Source organism: Aquarana catesbeiana, linkage group LG03, assembly GCF_042186555.1.
Source record: "Aquarana catesbeiana isolate 2022-GZ linkage group LG03, ASM4218655v1, whole genome shotgun sequence".
NCBI classification, from domain to species: domain Eukaryota; kingdom Metazoa; phylum Chordata; class Amphibia; order Anura; family Ranidae; genus Aquarana; species Aquarana catesbeiana.
Genome location: NC_133326.1, coordinates 530,842,946 through 530,857,590, shown reverse-complemented (window position 1 = coordinate 530,857,590; position 14,645 = coordinate 530,842,946). Strand labels below are relative to the sequence as shown.

Below are 14,645 nucleotides of genomic sequence, written 5' to 3'. Positions count from 1 at the left end.
AAATATAGAAAATATAACAAATCAAATCATTATTATTCAACCAAAAAATAAAATAAAAGCCTCATGCATGTGTCCTGCTTCTTAATATAGGGGGTCAGCAATGCTAAGAGTTGGTGAAAGCCGGGGTCCGTCATCTGGAGATAATTCTGAAATTCATCCGGATTATTCTCCTGGAGCTCCCGCAGCAAAGGCATATGACATAATTGGTCACGATTAATAAAGCAACCAATTTTTGGTCCAAGAACTCCTCCTCCTCCTCCTGTTCCTGGACTGGACTTGGGTCAAAGCAATAACTCCAAGGCCAACAATAAATAACACGTTATCTCCTCCGATTCCGCAACATCTGGTTGACGAACGGCCGTTCAGAAACAAACTGAAAAGCGCCAACTGAAAAGCACGAAATGAAAGCGTGAATCAACACTCACCAAACTTCTACTAACGCGAAATTAGCAGAAGGAGCCCAAAGGGTGGCGCTAAAGAGCCGAAAAACAACATAGTACGTCACTACGTTCGTGTTTGTTGGCTGACAATTCCTTGCCGTTTGTATGCAAGACAAAATCCAGGCACACGCCTTCGGACAAAAGTCTGAGGTTTTGTTTGCAGAAAATCCGATCGTGTGTACGAGGCTTTAGTGACAAAAAGTTCTCTGATTATTGTTGTTTATACATATATACAGTATATATGCAGTATATATATCTCAGGAGCCTTTAGGCCAGGGGTGCTCAACCATGCACTTCCTGGTTTGAGATCACAGGCCACATTAGAGGGCGCTGTGGACCACAGGTTGAACACCCCTGCTATAGAAACTTCCAACCCTATCCATGGTCACATATCACACTCCACCACCATTTCAATAATATAACCCCCCCTCCCCCAACATCATATGATATAGTCCAGCATTTGCTCGATGTTAAATTTACCATTGAAAGCATTTTGTTATATCTGTTTGACAAGTGCAAAAAAGTACCCATTGACCTTGTAAGAAATTCAGAGCTGTCAAGTGCACACTTCCTGTGTTATCCAGTGGTGTCACTAAGGTTGGTGGCACCCAGTGTGGAAACAAATGGTGTCACCCCCCCTAACACCAACTATAGTGCCCACTCAGTACAGACCCCCCTCCCTCAGTACAGACCCCCCTCCATTAAGTTCAGACCCCCCTCTCTCAGTATAGACCCCCTCTACTAAGTACAGACCCCCCTCCATCAGTATAGACCCCCCCATTCATCAGTATAAACCCCCCTCAGTGCAGACCCCCTCCAGTGCAGACCCCCCTCATCTGTATAGACACTCCCTCAGTGAAGACCCCCCTCCATCAGTATAGACCCCCTCAGTGCAGACCCCCCTCCATCAGTATAGCCCCCCCCCTCAGTGGAGACCCCCTTCCATCAGTATAGACACCCCCTCTGTGCAGACCCCCCTCCATCAGTATAGACTCCCCTCAATGCAGACCCTCCTTCATCAGTATAGACCCCCCTCAGTGCAGACCCCCCATTCATCAGTATAGACACCCCCTAAGTGCAGACCCCCCTCCAGTGCAGACCCCCCTCAGTGCAGACCCCCCTCCATCAGTATAACCCCCATCAGTGTAGACCCCCTCCAGTGCAGACCCCCCCTCATCAGTATAGACACTCCCCCAGTGAAGACCCCCCTCATCAGTAAAGAACCCCCTCAGTACAGACCCCTATCCATCAGTATAGACCCCTTCCCACCGAACGTACACAGATGTGTGGCCTCGACTTTTGGGGATTATACCAGGATGATGCTCGCAGCTGCAGGCATCATCCCGGTACCGTTTTTTAGAGCCAGCGATTGGCTTTCCGGGGATAAAAACCGATGCGTCCTAAAAGGGGGGGAAGTTTGAATACAAAAAATTATTTTAAACGGGATTACACTATGGAGTTCTTCTTTTGTTTTGGAGTGAGCTCATTAGCGTGTGATCCACCCTCCCGGCTGCAACAGGATCTGGGAAGAAAACCCTCCAGAGAGAGCGTTCAAGTAAAGTTCTGGTGTTTATGCTTTTTATCCAGTTATTTCTGGTAAGAGTCTGATTCAAAGGGGGACATGCTTATCCCCCATTTTTTCACGTGTGGAGGTGTTGGTGACAGCTTTTCATCTCATTGTGGGAATCAAACACCGCTTGGACTTTTTCAATACATATTTTGTGGAGCTGATATAGCATACGTTTTCAGTTCATCTTTGATTTTTTTATATGTATGCACTTTTGTATGATAGCACACCTGGATTAATTGGAATGTGTTGCACTTTTGTATGATAGCACACCTGGAATAATTGGATTGTGTTGCACTTTTGTATGATAGCACACCTGGAATAATCGGACTGTGTTTTGCTATGTAGCGCTGCCTTGTTTGTTTTAAGTTATTTTTCTGTACTTGCAGAGGCTTTAAAGGGATAAAACATGGGGAAATGTACATGTACTGCAGCAGTAGACTACTTTCATATATGCTTTAAATTCTGATATATTATATAACGTTGAAGCATATTGCAGTGGGTAGTAAAACGCCCTGTTTGAGAATATTCCAACAGCATTGTACAATGCAGCGTCTTCTCCTGTACATGGAGCTGAGGCAAACTTTACCTCCCCTCTTTACATTGCAAGGGTTATAGTATATGTAAACCCTCACCTTGTAAAACAACCCGTTCAGTTTAAAATAGGAATGAAAGGCAAAACATTTGTGTACAGATATAAACATTATACTATTAGATTGTAAGCTCTTCTGAGCAGGGCCCTCTTAATCCTCTTGTATCTTATTGTATTATAACTGTATTGTCTCCCTTTTATATTGTAAAGCGTTGCGTAAACTGTTGGCGCTATATAAATCCTGTATAATCATAATTATTAATACATTTTTTCTCCTTTTTTATAGTGAAAACATATTCTCTGTTTTCTGCTGCATAAGGAGCTCAGAGAGCTGGGGTGAGACAGCTTCACATTGGTCTTCCCAGTGAATGACTATGCAGGGGGGAGGGGGTGTCAGTACAAGTCTGATCATTGGAGTAGAGCAGGCTGAGTTCTCAGCACAGCTGGAAAACTGGCCATGCTGTGTTCTCATGCCTAGTGCCGGAGGGACTGGCAGGAACACCAGGTATTTCACACAAAGGAAGCAATACAAAGATAACAGGATACTTTTTCATACAAGTACATGGTACAGTGGGCACATATCAGGAATATGAAATGTTGCGGTAACATATTCTTTAAGGGTGCATTCACATTTGCGAATGCACTTGCTTGGTGATTAACTGCGAGAAACCCAGTGGGGATTCCCGTGGTTAGCTGCAAGTAGGTAGCCCCATTGAAAGCCTACCTGCGTCCAGGGCCGATTAATCGCATGTGATCGCTGCATGAGCGAGTGGGCACTATTAGCTGCGGGAGCCTGCAGCCTCCCATTGCTTTCAATGGGGCTGCCTACTTGCATTGGAACCTCTGCTGGTGTTCTCACAACTGATCGCCAAGCAGGTGCATTTAGGCTCCATGCACACTGGAGCTCAAAAAAGCTTTTTCTGGACGCCAGATTGCTGCCAGAAAATGCTGGTTGAAAAACACTCTTTTAACAGTGTTTTGTACTAGTGTTTATGCACGTTTATGAGCGTTTTTTAACGTTAGCGTTTATGGGCGTTTTTGATGGAGGACACTCCAAAAATCCCACAATGCATTCCCAAACTCCCACAATGCATTGAAAAAATAGAACGCCGAATGCTAATTAACGCACGTTTATGTGCGTTTATGCGCGTCTATCGGCGTTTAGCGTTTTTTGTGGACAGAAAAATGGCACTTTGAATGTGATTTTATGGCTCCATGCACACTGGAGCTCATAAACTGCCGTTTTTTGGAGTTTGGGTGTTTTTTAACAGCCCATAAACTCCACTCTATGTTATCCTATGTGTCCATGCACACTTGGACGTTTTTGAACTTTTATCAGCAGTGGCATTTATGGGCTGTTTTCTGAACGCCATAAAATCACGTTCAGGAGTCGTTTTTCTGACCATGACCACAAAAAACGCCAAATGCTTATAAACACTGATGAACGTCAATAAACGCTAAAAAACGTGGCTCACCATCGTTTTTTAACGTTTTTGATCCATTGGATAAAAAAAAACGCTAAAAAACGCTATTGCAAAAACATAAAAAAACGGTGAAAGACTCACTGCAAAGCTACTGGCATTTTTGTATAACGTTATTTTAACGTCCAGTGTGCATGGAGCCTATGGCGTTCAGAGAACAGCCCATAAACTCCACTGCTGATAAAAGCTAAAAAACTTCCATGTGTGAATGAATACATAGGATAACATAGAGTGGAGTTTATGGGCTGTTAAAAAAAATGTCCAAACTCCAAAAAATGGCCGTTTATGAGCTCCAGTGTGCATGGAGCCTCAAGGTAAAATTAAATTTGTACATGTATCATTTTTATGCATTTTTGTATTTTTATGGAGATTTATCATTCTACACAGTTTTTAGATCCATTAATACAAACTGAGACTTATGTATACTTTATGTTTTGATTTTTGTTGTAGCCCCGAAGAAGGAGGAACTCAGAGACCACCAAATCGCATTGGTTAGTATTGAGCATTATTGTGCTCAAAAAACAGGTAATATTGGAACAGTTTGCCTTCAGATCTTTGCATTTTGGTGCTCTTACACCTTCACTTACACGGATTTATAAAGACCCTTCTCTGGTTAGGCTATCCCATCCAGCCTAATCTAACCCCTAAAAAACTAATTGGTTATAACTTTTGTCAATTCAAACCTGATCCAGCAGCACAATATCAACTAACATCAGCTAAAAAATAAATAAAATAAACTTAGACTTTTAAAGTTTTTTTGCAGTAACAGTTTGGTGAATGATAGTAAACTTACAGTCATATCTGCAGATACAAAACAAATCAGAACAGACTGGCATTTTATGCCAATGGAGGTTAGTAGGCACTACTGCCTTTCAGTATAGTTTTCACAAAAAGGTCTATTTACAAATGTTTTCATACAACTTTTTTCCAGGATTTTTACATTTTTCCGATTGCATCCAATTAGAAAAATTCATGCGTCTTAGGAGAAAGCAGTGAGAATCCTGTTTGAAACCCTCGAAAAATAGAAACCTAACATATGGACATTCTGTAAATTAACTAGTGACACCTGCTGGTGAGAGAGGTAAGTTTGTGTGTGGTCTTTTAAAAAAAATTGAAGTAAATTTTTAATTAAATTTAATACATTTTTTATTTATTTATTTTTTTAATTGTACATTTGAAAGCGTTCAGCCTAAACGTGAACAAGATAGTGTATATATATATATATATATATATATATATATATATATATATATATATATTAATGTCTAAACCGCTGGAAACAAAAGTGAGTGAAAATGTCCAAATTGGGCCCAAAGTGTCAATATTTTGTGTGGCCACCATTATTTTCCAGCACTGCCTTAACCCTCTTGGACATGGAGTTCACCAGAGCTTCACAGGTTGCCACTGGGGTCCTCTTCCTCTTCCACACTTCCATGATGACATCACAGAGCTGGTGGATGTTAGAGACCTTGCGCTCCTCCACCTTCCGTTTGAGGATGCCCCACAGATGCTCAATAGGGTTTAAGTCTGGAGACATGCTTGGCCAGTTCATCACCTTTACCCTTAGTTTCTTTAGCAAGGCAGTGGTCGTGTTTGGGATCATTATCATGTTGGAATTCTGCCCTGCGGCCCAGTCTCCGAAGGGATCATGCTCTGCTTCAGTATGTCACAGTACATATTGGCATTCATGGATCCCTCAATGAACTGTAGCTCCCCAGTGCCGGCAGCACTCATGCAGGCCCAGCTCATGACACTCCCACCATAATAATACTTGACTGTAGGCAAGACACACTTGTCTTTGTACTACTCACCTAGTTGCTGCACCACGCGCTTGACACCATCTGAACCAAATAAGTTTATCTTGGTCTCATCAGACCACAGGACATGGTTCCAGTAAGCCATGTCCTTAGTCTGCTTGTCTTCAGCAAACTGTTTGCGGGCTTTCTTGTGCATCATCTTTAGAAGAGGCTTCTTTCTGGGATGACAGCCATGCAGACCAATTTTATGCAGTGTGCGACGTATGGTCTGAGCACTGACAGGCTGACCCCCACCCCTTTAACCTCTGCAGCAATGCTGTCAGTACTCATACGTCTATTTCCCAAAGACAACTTCTGGATATGACGCTGACCACGTGCACTCAACCTCTTTGGTCAACCATAGCGAGGCCTGTTCTGAGTGGAACCTGTCCTGTTAAACCGCAGTATGGTCTTGGCCACCATGCTGCAGCTCAGTTTCAGGGTCTTGACAGTCTTCTTATAGCCTAGGCCAGTGATGGCGAACCTTGGCACCCCAGATGTTTTGGAACTACATTTCCCATGATGCTCCACTACATTGCAGATTGCATGAGCATCATGGGAAATGTAGTTCCAAAACATCTGGGGTGCCAAGGTTCGCCATCACTGGCCTAGGCCATTTTTATGTAGAGCAACAATTCTTTTTTTCAGATCCTCGGAGGGTTCTTTGCCACGAGGTGCCATGTTGAACTTCCAGTGACCAGTATGAGAGAGTGAGAGTGATAACACAGAATTTAACACACCTGTTCCCCATTCACACCTGAGACCTTGTAACACTAACGTTTCACATGATACCGGGGAGAGAAAATGGCTAATTGGGCCAACTTTGGACATTTTCACTTAGGGGTGTACTCACTTTTGTTGCCAGCGGTTTAGACATTAATGGCTGTGTGTTGAGTTATTTTGAGGGGACAGCAAATTTACACTGTTATACAAGCTGTACACTCACTACTTTACATTGTAGCAAAGTGTAATTTCTTCAGTGTTGTCACATGAAAAGATATAATAAAATATTTACCAAAATATGAGGGGCATACTCACCTTTGTGAGATACTGTATATATATATGTAGCGCTGGTAGATTTGCAATCGACCGCATGTAAGGTAAATTTAGTGAATTGTGCGTTAGGAAGGTTAAAGTTTGCCTCTGTTCCAGCTTGACTGACGTGTGTATTTCCGTGCTGACCGGTGGGTGTCGCTGTTGCCATTGGTCAGGGTTGGAAAGGCAACGTGTTGAAGCGAATGGATGCTCCTCTGTCCCGGAGGCATGCTCGGTGGAGGTGGTCCTCCAAGTTGCATGCTGGGCAAGGGTATTTATGGGACAGACGCCATATTTTGGGGTTCGTTTTACAGCCACCTGCTGGCCCTCCTGGCCGACAGATATGCGTTAAGGAGCTACCTAGTGGTCCTCCGTTCGGGAGGCCCACGATACAAGGGCGCAGGGGTGGGTCCAGAGGCTTGTCTGGAGCCTACCACCGGGGCCGAGGAATGGTCCTGAGCTGTCGGTCCTGTGTGACGAAGCTGGACAGCCGAGGAGATCCCAGGGGAGGACCCGTCTTGGAGAGATAATGCGGTGCGCTGGTCTATAGAGGGGCCTGGTGACTCGGTTGGAGGACGTATCCAAAAAGTAATTATACAGCATAGTGTTGCCGGCTCGGCTTAAAGGTTCAAGCACTGTGACTGACTTTCACTATAGAGAAACCTATACATCCTGTGGCAGAGGATTGTACGGATTTTGTTCCCAAACAAGTCTGTGGCAGAGACTTTGATTCATGCTGCGTACTGGCTACTAGACCGGTGAGAGAGGCCTATCCAGACGAGCAAGAAGTGTGTCCCACGAGGGGAGCGCATTTCAAATAGTATTTGAATTCTACCAGGACATTTTGTCAAGAGAACCCTACCAGAGAATATTTGAGTTTCTTCTACAAGTTTCCTTTCTACCTCTTTCCTGCTACTTCCTAAGTCTTTGTTTAATAAAGCATTGAAAACGTACTCCAGTGTTGGTGCATGTGTTGTCCAGGAGTAAACTCAACGGAACCCTAGACCCGGTGCCGGTGAAACAGGGGGAAGCAGTGCTACATATATATATATATATATATATATACATATATATATATATATATATATATATATATATATATATATATATATATATATATATATATATATATTTGCGCAAACCGTCTGCGCTATATAAACCCTTTATAATAATAAAATAGATATATATTTTTTTACTTTATTTATTTTTAAATGTATTAATTTTTAACATCTTATCTGGTGAAACAGGAGTAATTATTCATAGCTAATCTTGTAATCCACCTGATAGGTAGCATATGCTGGTCAGTGACCTTGCTTTTCTACATTGAGGTTAAACAATATATCTTAAGCCGGATACACACGTACCAAAACGTTTAGATGCTTGTGTATCATTGTCTGTTCAACAGAAGCAGGTCTAATGATGGGCTTCTGTTGAGCGAGCATGCTGGAAAACCAGAATTCGATCAGCACCTGCAGCCAATAGCTGCAAGTGCTGATCAGTGTATTTTGGCAGGGGGGGGTTCCCCCTGTCAGAGAACAATAGCACAGCGGGAAAGTTTCCTGCATCCACATCGCTTGTGTCGCTTGATTTGTCAGGTGTTTGTTTTTCGCCTGACCCGCTGGGCTGCATAGGCCCCAGATTTTTTAAGATTGTGTCATCCCTAAGCTGGTATCTCATTACAGGACAGAGGTCTCCAAAATTTCGAAACAAAGGGCCAGTTTACTGCCCTTCGAACTTTAGGGGGGCCAGACTGTGAGTAGAAAAGGCCCTGGCATTGATGGGAGTAAACAATGCCATAGGCATGGTGGTCAGTGGGAGTAAAAAAAAATGACATCATTAGTGTCAGTGTGAAAAATAGTGCACCATTATTGGTGTCAGTGGGAGAATTAGTTCCCTATCTCTGGTGTCAGTGGAAGGAATAGTACCCCATTGTTGTCAGTGGGAGGAAAAGTGCTCCGTATTTGGTCTCAATGGAAGGAATAGTGCCCCCAAGGTCGGATAAAGGCCAGCAAAGGGCCACATTCGGGAGACTCATAGACCCCGGCCAGACCGCACAGCCAGGAGAATGACATGTTCTCTCTCTCGGAGTTAAGGGTTGCAGTGGTGTCACCTCTTTGATCAAAGCCTGCTGAAAGGATAGTAAAGCAACACACTGATAAGTCAGAAACATTGCTCGCTCTGCTCTCTCCTTCTATCAGCGCATGTACATGCAGCAGAATCTGATTGGCTTTTAGTGCTTCCACATGCCACCTCTGATTTCGATACTCATTCTGGTATTTATGCAAGCTGCGCATGACAAAACACTTCATAATTTATTAAAAAATAATATACAACTACAAAATATTTGAAATATTTGGCTGGAGTGTGGCTTTAAATGAGGCCCATGAACAGTAAATGTATAAATCTTGTTCTTCCTCCCTGTACAATTGTCAGTTGGTGTTTGGCGTAGAATGACCGCATGTATGAGATTTTTTAGAAAACAGGAAAAAGCTTTGTCTACATGTGTTCCTTCTGATTACACCCAGGGAAGGGAGATCTGGTAACATGCTGACATAAAACATGATTTATTTTCTCTTTCTCAGCAGCAGTGGAGTATGGGGGAGGGGGTGACCCTACTTACTCCGACACTGACCGGCCACTGCAAATTCAGCATCAATGTAAAAACAATTTTTAGATGTTGCAATCAATGGACCAGTCGGATTATTATCTGGTGTAATTATGGGTAGCCCAGACTGCTTTTCACTCTATTTTCTTTGCATGTGTTCAATGTCAAAAGCATTATAGCTTTGCACACATATTTAAAGGTGAAATCCAGGCAGACGTTGAAGCAAAACTTCACTTACAAACACGAACATTCCGCAACTCCTCCCCCCCACTGTAACACTATTGGCGCTCCCCCCCCGGGGAGCAGGTACCTTTTTCTGACAGGTACCTGCTCTCACTTCTGCATTTCTCAAAGAAAGACAAGAATTACAGAAGTTTGGCCCACTCCCCACCCACAACCCATGAGACCAGTCTTAAAGTGCAGTGTGATCTCACTCATGCACAATGGTGAGGCGCAGGACAGGTAACGTGTTTCGAGGCTGGTCGCTCTTCTTCAGAGCTCTGAAGAAGAGGTGCCACAGTCAAAATGTGTTAGAATCTGCAGACTTTTGTGGCATCTTCCCAGTCCATTTGGAGACATACACAGTGGTTTTGGTTGTCATTGTTGTGAATATTTATGATGAGCCTTTCTTTAATATCCCTTTGTGAGTACAATTACCTATTTTTATCTTCTAAATAAATGGCATTTTGGTTAACGCACGAGGCTGGTGCTTTTACAATGTGTGAGATGGAAAGGTATGTGTGCATGTGGGGGGGTAGGGGGTTCTGATTTGAGGTTAGGTCCACTTTAACCACTTGCCCACGGCCTCAGGTAAAAGTGCGTCAGTAGAGTGGCTTTCCTGCACTGGATAACATGCTAGATACATGATCAAGCACTCCTGGGTAGGGGGCCACGCTGGCTGTGCTGTGATTAGTCACAGCACAAGCCGATCAGCAGGCCCCGGCCAATGATTGACTGCCGGCACTTGCTGATCGTCGAAGAGGATGACAGGACAGTGCTCTGTGAATGTAACAATACACAGCTCTGTCCTGTCAATAGGGATGTGCCGGTTTTTTGTTTCCCTGCAAAGCAGGGAGTAAAAACCCAGCACATCCCTTAGTAAAAGCACCTCTCAGTGAATGCATCAAGCATTGTTAGGCACACATTTAACCCGTTGATTGCCCTAGATATTAATCCCTTCCCAGCCAATGTCATTAGTACAGAGACAGTGCATATTTTTAGCACTGATTCCTGTATTAGTGTCACTGGTCCCCACAAAGTGTCAGTTAGTGTCAGACTGCCAGCATGACTATCACAATCCTGCTATAAGTCGCTGATCACCGTTATTACTAGTGTAGAAAAATGTAATAAATAAAAATTCCAGTATATATCCAATAATCAATATACGCTTATTGTGATTTTTTTACCCAAAAAATACATATTGACCTAAATTTATGAAGAAATTTGATTTTTCTAATTTTTTTATTGGATAGGTTTTATAGCAGAAAGTAAAAAAAAATAGCTTTTTTCTTCAAAATGTTTGGTATTTGTTTGTAGCGCAAAAAATAAAAAATGCAGAGGTGATGACATAGCACCAAAAGAAAGCTTTATTTGTGTGAAAAAAATTATATAAATTTCATTTGGGTACAGTGTTGATGACCGCGCAATTGTCAGTTAAAGTAACGCAGTGCCAGAAAGCAAAAAAGGGCCTGGTCATGAAGGGGGGTAAATCTTCCAGGGGTCAAGTGGTTAAATTAACTGATCTATTTTGTAGGGCAAAATATAAAAAAAAAATGATTATGCTCCTTTGTCTGTTTACTTACTTGTCAATGTTTGGCAAGTTAGCAAGTGAAACTTGGCAAGCAGCATCGGTATCACTAAAGAAACTTTTTTTCACTAATGATGTGTTTTAAATATATTTAGCACTACCAATACAAGCGCCTCAAAGCTGCCTTGCTTCAGAAAACCAGAATTATATGAAAAAATAGAAAAAAAAATAGCTGTTAGTCCAGGCTTCAGGCAACGCTCCAGCTATTAACACTCTTCACTGAAAGAAAACTCATAGTTTTATCCCATACACACAGACATGTATTTATATTAAAAAATTGCATAGCAAAAAGCCCAGAAAAAGTGCATGTACATTCGCTCTCTGTTCAAATGGGGCAAAACAAATGTTATTAGGCTATTTCCTGTGTTGGCCAAATGTTTTTATTGATTTAAAATGGAAAATATAATGTTTAGTCACTAGATGGTGCCAAGTATCATACTCAGTACCAAGTAGTGGCCAAATACAGTATTTTCAATTTTTAATCAATTTATAACATTCAATCAGCACAGGAATTAAGAAGAAAGGAAAAATTCTTGGACGGCCGCACACCGCTAAAGGCATCTTTATTTAAACGATTAAAATCCAAAAACAGTCAAATCTTGTGCATAGAAGACAGGGAAAACCAACTAACGCGTTTCACATCATGGCTAGTTGCTTAGTCATAGCACAGAATTAACCTAATAATATTTGTTTTTTTTAGCCAATTCGCACAGAACAGATTTACAGCATAGACATTCAAAAGTCCTGAGACTGCTGCTATGCGCTGCCATCTTGGATATGATGTCAGCAGGCCCCAGCAGACTCAGAGCTGTCACTCAAAGGAAATCTTGAAATAATCTTCAAACTTCTGGGAACCAAAGAATTTTGGTGCCAGTGGGAAAAATGTTCCCCTTTCAGACAGTTATAAAAATCCTTGATGTTATGCCGCTGTGGTGTTGGCCCCAGAACTATGCAAGCACCATCAGATGGGAGCTGAAGCCTTTGAGCCACAGCTCAAGAAACTTATAGCAACTTCTGGAGGAGCCCTAAATGAGAGGTTGATTTACTAAAACTGGGGAGTGCAAAATCTGGTACAGCTGTGCATGGTAGCCAATCAGCTTCTAAGGCTGAAATGGCATTACCAGATGTGTATTTGTTTTACTTGGCAAGACAGCTGAAACATCTTCAACCCTGGGTTTCTTCTTTTCCACCATAAGGGGCAGAAGCCCACTTTCTTCCTATCCTACTTCTTTCAGATTTAAAAGTTGGTTTAGAGGCCCCTATTGCATCCTCACATAAAGTAAGGGGAAGCAGTGGCGGCTGGGGCTCAATAATTTTTTGGGGGGGGCAGCAAGCAAACCTGTCTCCCTCACTCACACAACCAACACCACCCCCCCCAGGAGGTTATCGGACGGGAAAGCGGCAATCGGATGGTAAGGCGGCGATCAGTCTGGCCTTACCTTAGGGGGCTGCTCCTCGCTCCAGGCTCCTGGCATAACAGGCGTTGCTTCTCCTCCTGGCCGAACAGGAAGTGGGTCCTGACACCCGATTGGCCAGGGATCGGGTCTCAGGACTGGCTTCCTGATTGGCCGGGAGGAGAAGCAGGAAGACATTAGCAAATATTGCTCTGCGCCCAAGTCCACCCTTATTTGAAGCCAATTAGAGCCTCAGGCTCTAATCATGTGCTTCAAATGAAAAAAAACCCCATAGAAATTCACCCTGCACCCTGCATGTAAATTAGAACAATAGATTACAGCGCACACATACAAAAATGACATTTAAATTCTGCAAGGCTATTTAAAACACCTAAACATATTAAAACATTTGGGGATTTGGTCACACCATATGGCCATATAGGTCTAAGCCCACTACTGCGTCAAAGTACCCCATTATCAGTGGGTCCTACACTATTCATAGAAAGTATATGGCCTGGAGCGAGTGAGTGAAACTAGGAGGGGGGCCAGCATAATTGGAGCCTGCAATAGAGGCGGAGTATTAGTGGGTGATTTTGATATGATGCAGGCTGCTTAGCAGATTGAAGAGTTCAAGGCAGAGGGTGTGTCTTGTAGTGGGTAGAGAGGGGGGGAGTTGGAAAAGTACAACAGCAAAGTTGCTTATAAACTGACGATATACTGCATATGCATTATGCCTGTCTAAGCAGCAGGTGGCGCTGTAGTGTTATAGTGTATCTATGTTATCTATGATATACCAGGATGTTTGTCTATCCAGGTGCTAACCAGGTCCCCGGAGCGGCCAGGGCCTCCAGCGACAGTGCCAGCTTTCCCCTGTGTTCAGGCATCGCAGAGCGTGCGCCGCGGATGGAAGGAGCCGGGTGTGGTGAGGCTTCCTTCACCCCTCACAGAGCCCAGCATGGAAGTAGGAGAGGGAGTGCCCGGGGGTTACGCTGTGGCAGCGGCGGCTGATGACATCATCAGCAGGCACCCGCCGGACTCTGGGGCCGGCAACTGCACCCTGGAGCCTGCTGAGGGGAGAGAGTGACAGCATGACTTGGTGAACAGAGCCGTTCTGAAGGGGTGCGCAGCAGCTCTGAAGATGGTGAACTGCCGCTAGCTGCATGGGGATCCGGATCTGCAGCTGGATGTCCTGAAGGACAGAGGCAGCGAGGTGAGCCTTTTGTTTCATGTCCTCTTTCTTGTTCTTATTTTCTCTCTATTCAAGGGGGCTTCGGGGGGTTAGTTGACAGCTCAGCAGGGATCGGGTGCGGGACCGTTGGATTCCTCCAGTCAACATCTGGCGGCGTGTGCGGTAACTACAGCCAGTAAGGCTTCAGAAGAAGCGGTTGACAAAGGAATTGAGGGGTTACTTCTGGTAAATGCTGCAAAAATACAATGTGTATGTGTGTTTTGAAGGTCCTTTGGGTGCGCATCTAAAACTGGAAGTGAAGGAGCGTATATCTTAGTAGGAGCACACGATCTGTCTCCTCTCCCCTGAGAGAACCGGGATTTGCGTGTTTACACACAGATCCTGGTTCTTGCACTGTCACAAGCGATTGCGGGTGTGAAATGTTGTATTTAAAGGTTTGTAATAATAGGCTGCTATGGCCATTCAACTCCAAATAAAATATGTCTGGTCATTTTGGAAGGGGGGATTGGTCAAGTGTTTAATGTTTTATAGATAATCAGAGCTTCTCCATTCTGCAGGTCCCTCAGTCATAAAAGTTACTGCATCTCATCCATGGGAGACAAACTACTCTGTATGGGAGAACTGAAAGGACTCCTCCTATAACACAGATGGACACTAATAAGAGGTAATGGCGGGGGGTGGGATGCTCCAGCACAAGGGATCTGGTCAGGACCCTTACAATATACAAATAACAGATTTG

At 43.5% G+C, this 14,645-nt stretch overlaps 1 long non-coding RNA gene across 1 annotated transcript in view; it reads left to right on the top strand.

Moving 5' to 3' along the window:
- LOC141132657 (uncharacterized) overlaps window positions 1–14,645 on the top strand; it is a 72,221-nt gene that overhangs the window by 21,280 nt on the left and 36,296 nt on the right. The window contains exon 2 of the long non-coding RNA XR_012242948.1: window positions 4,531–4,571. This is a non-coding gene — a long non-coding RNA (uncharacterized lncRNA). The remainder of the gene's footprint in view (window positions 1–4,530; window positions 4,572–14,645) is intronic.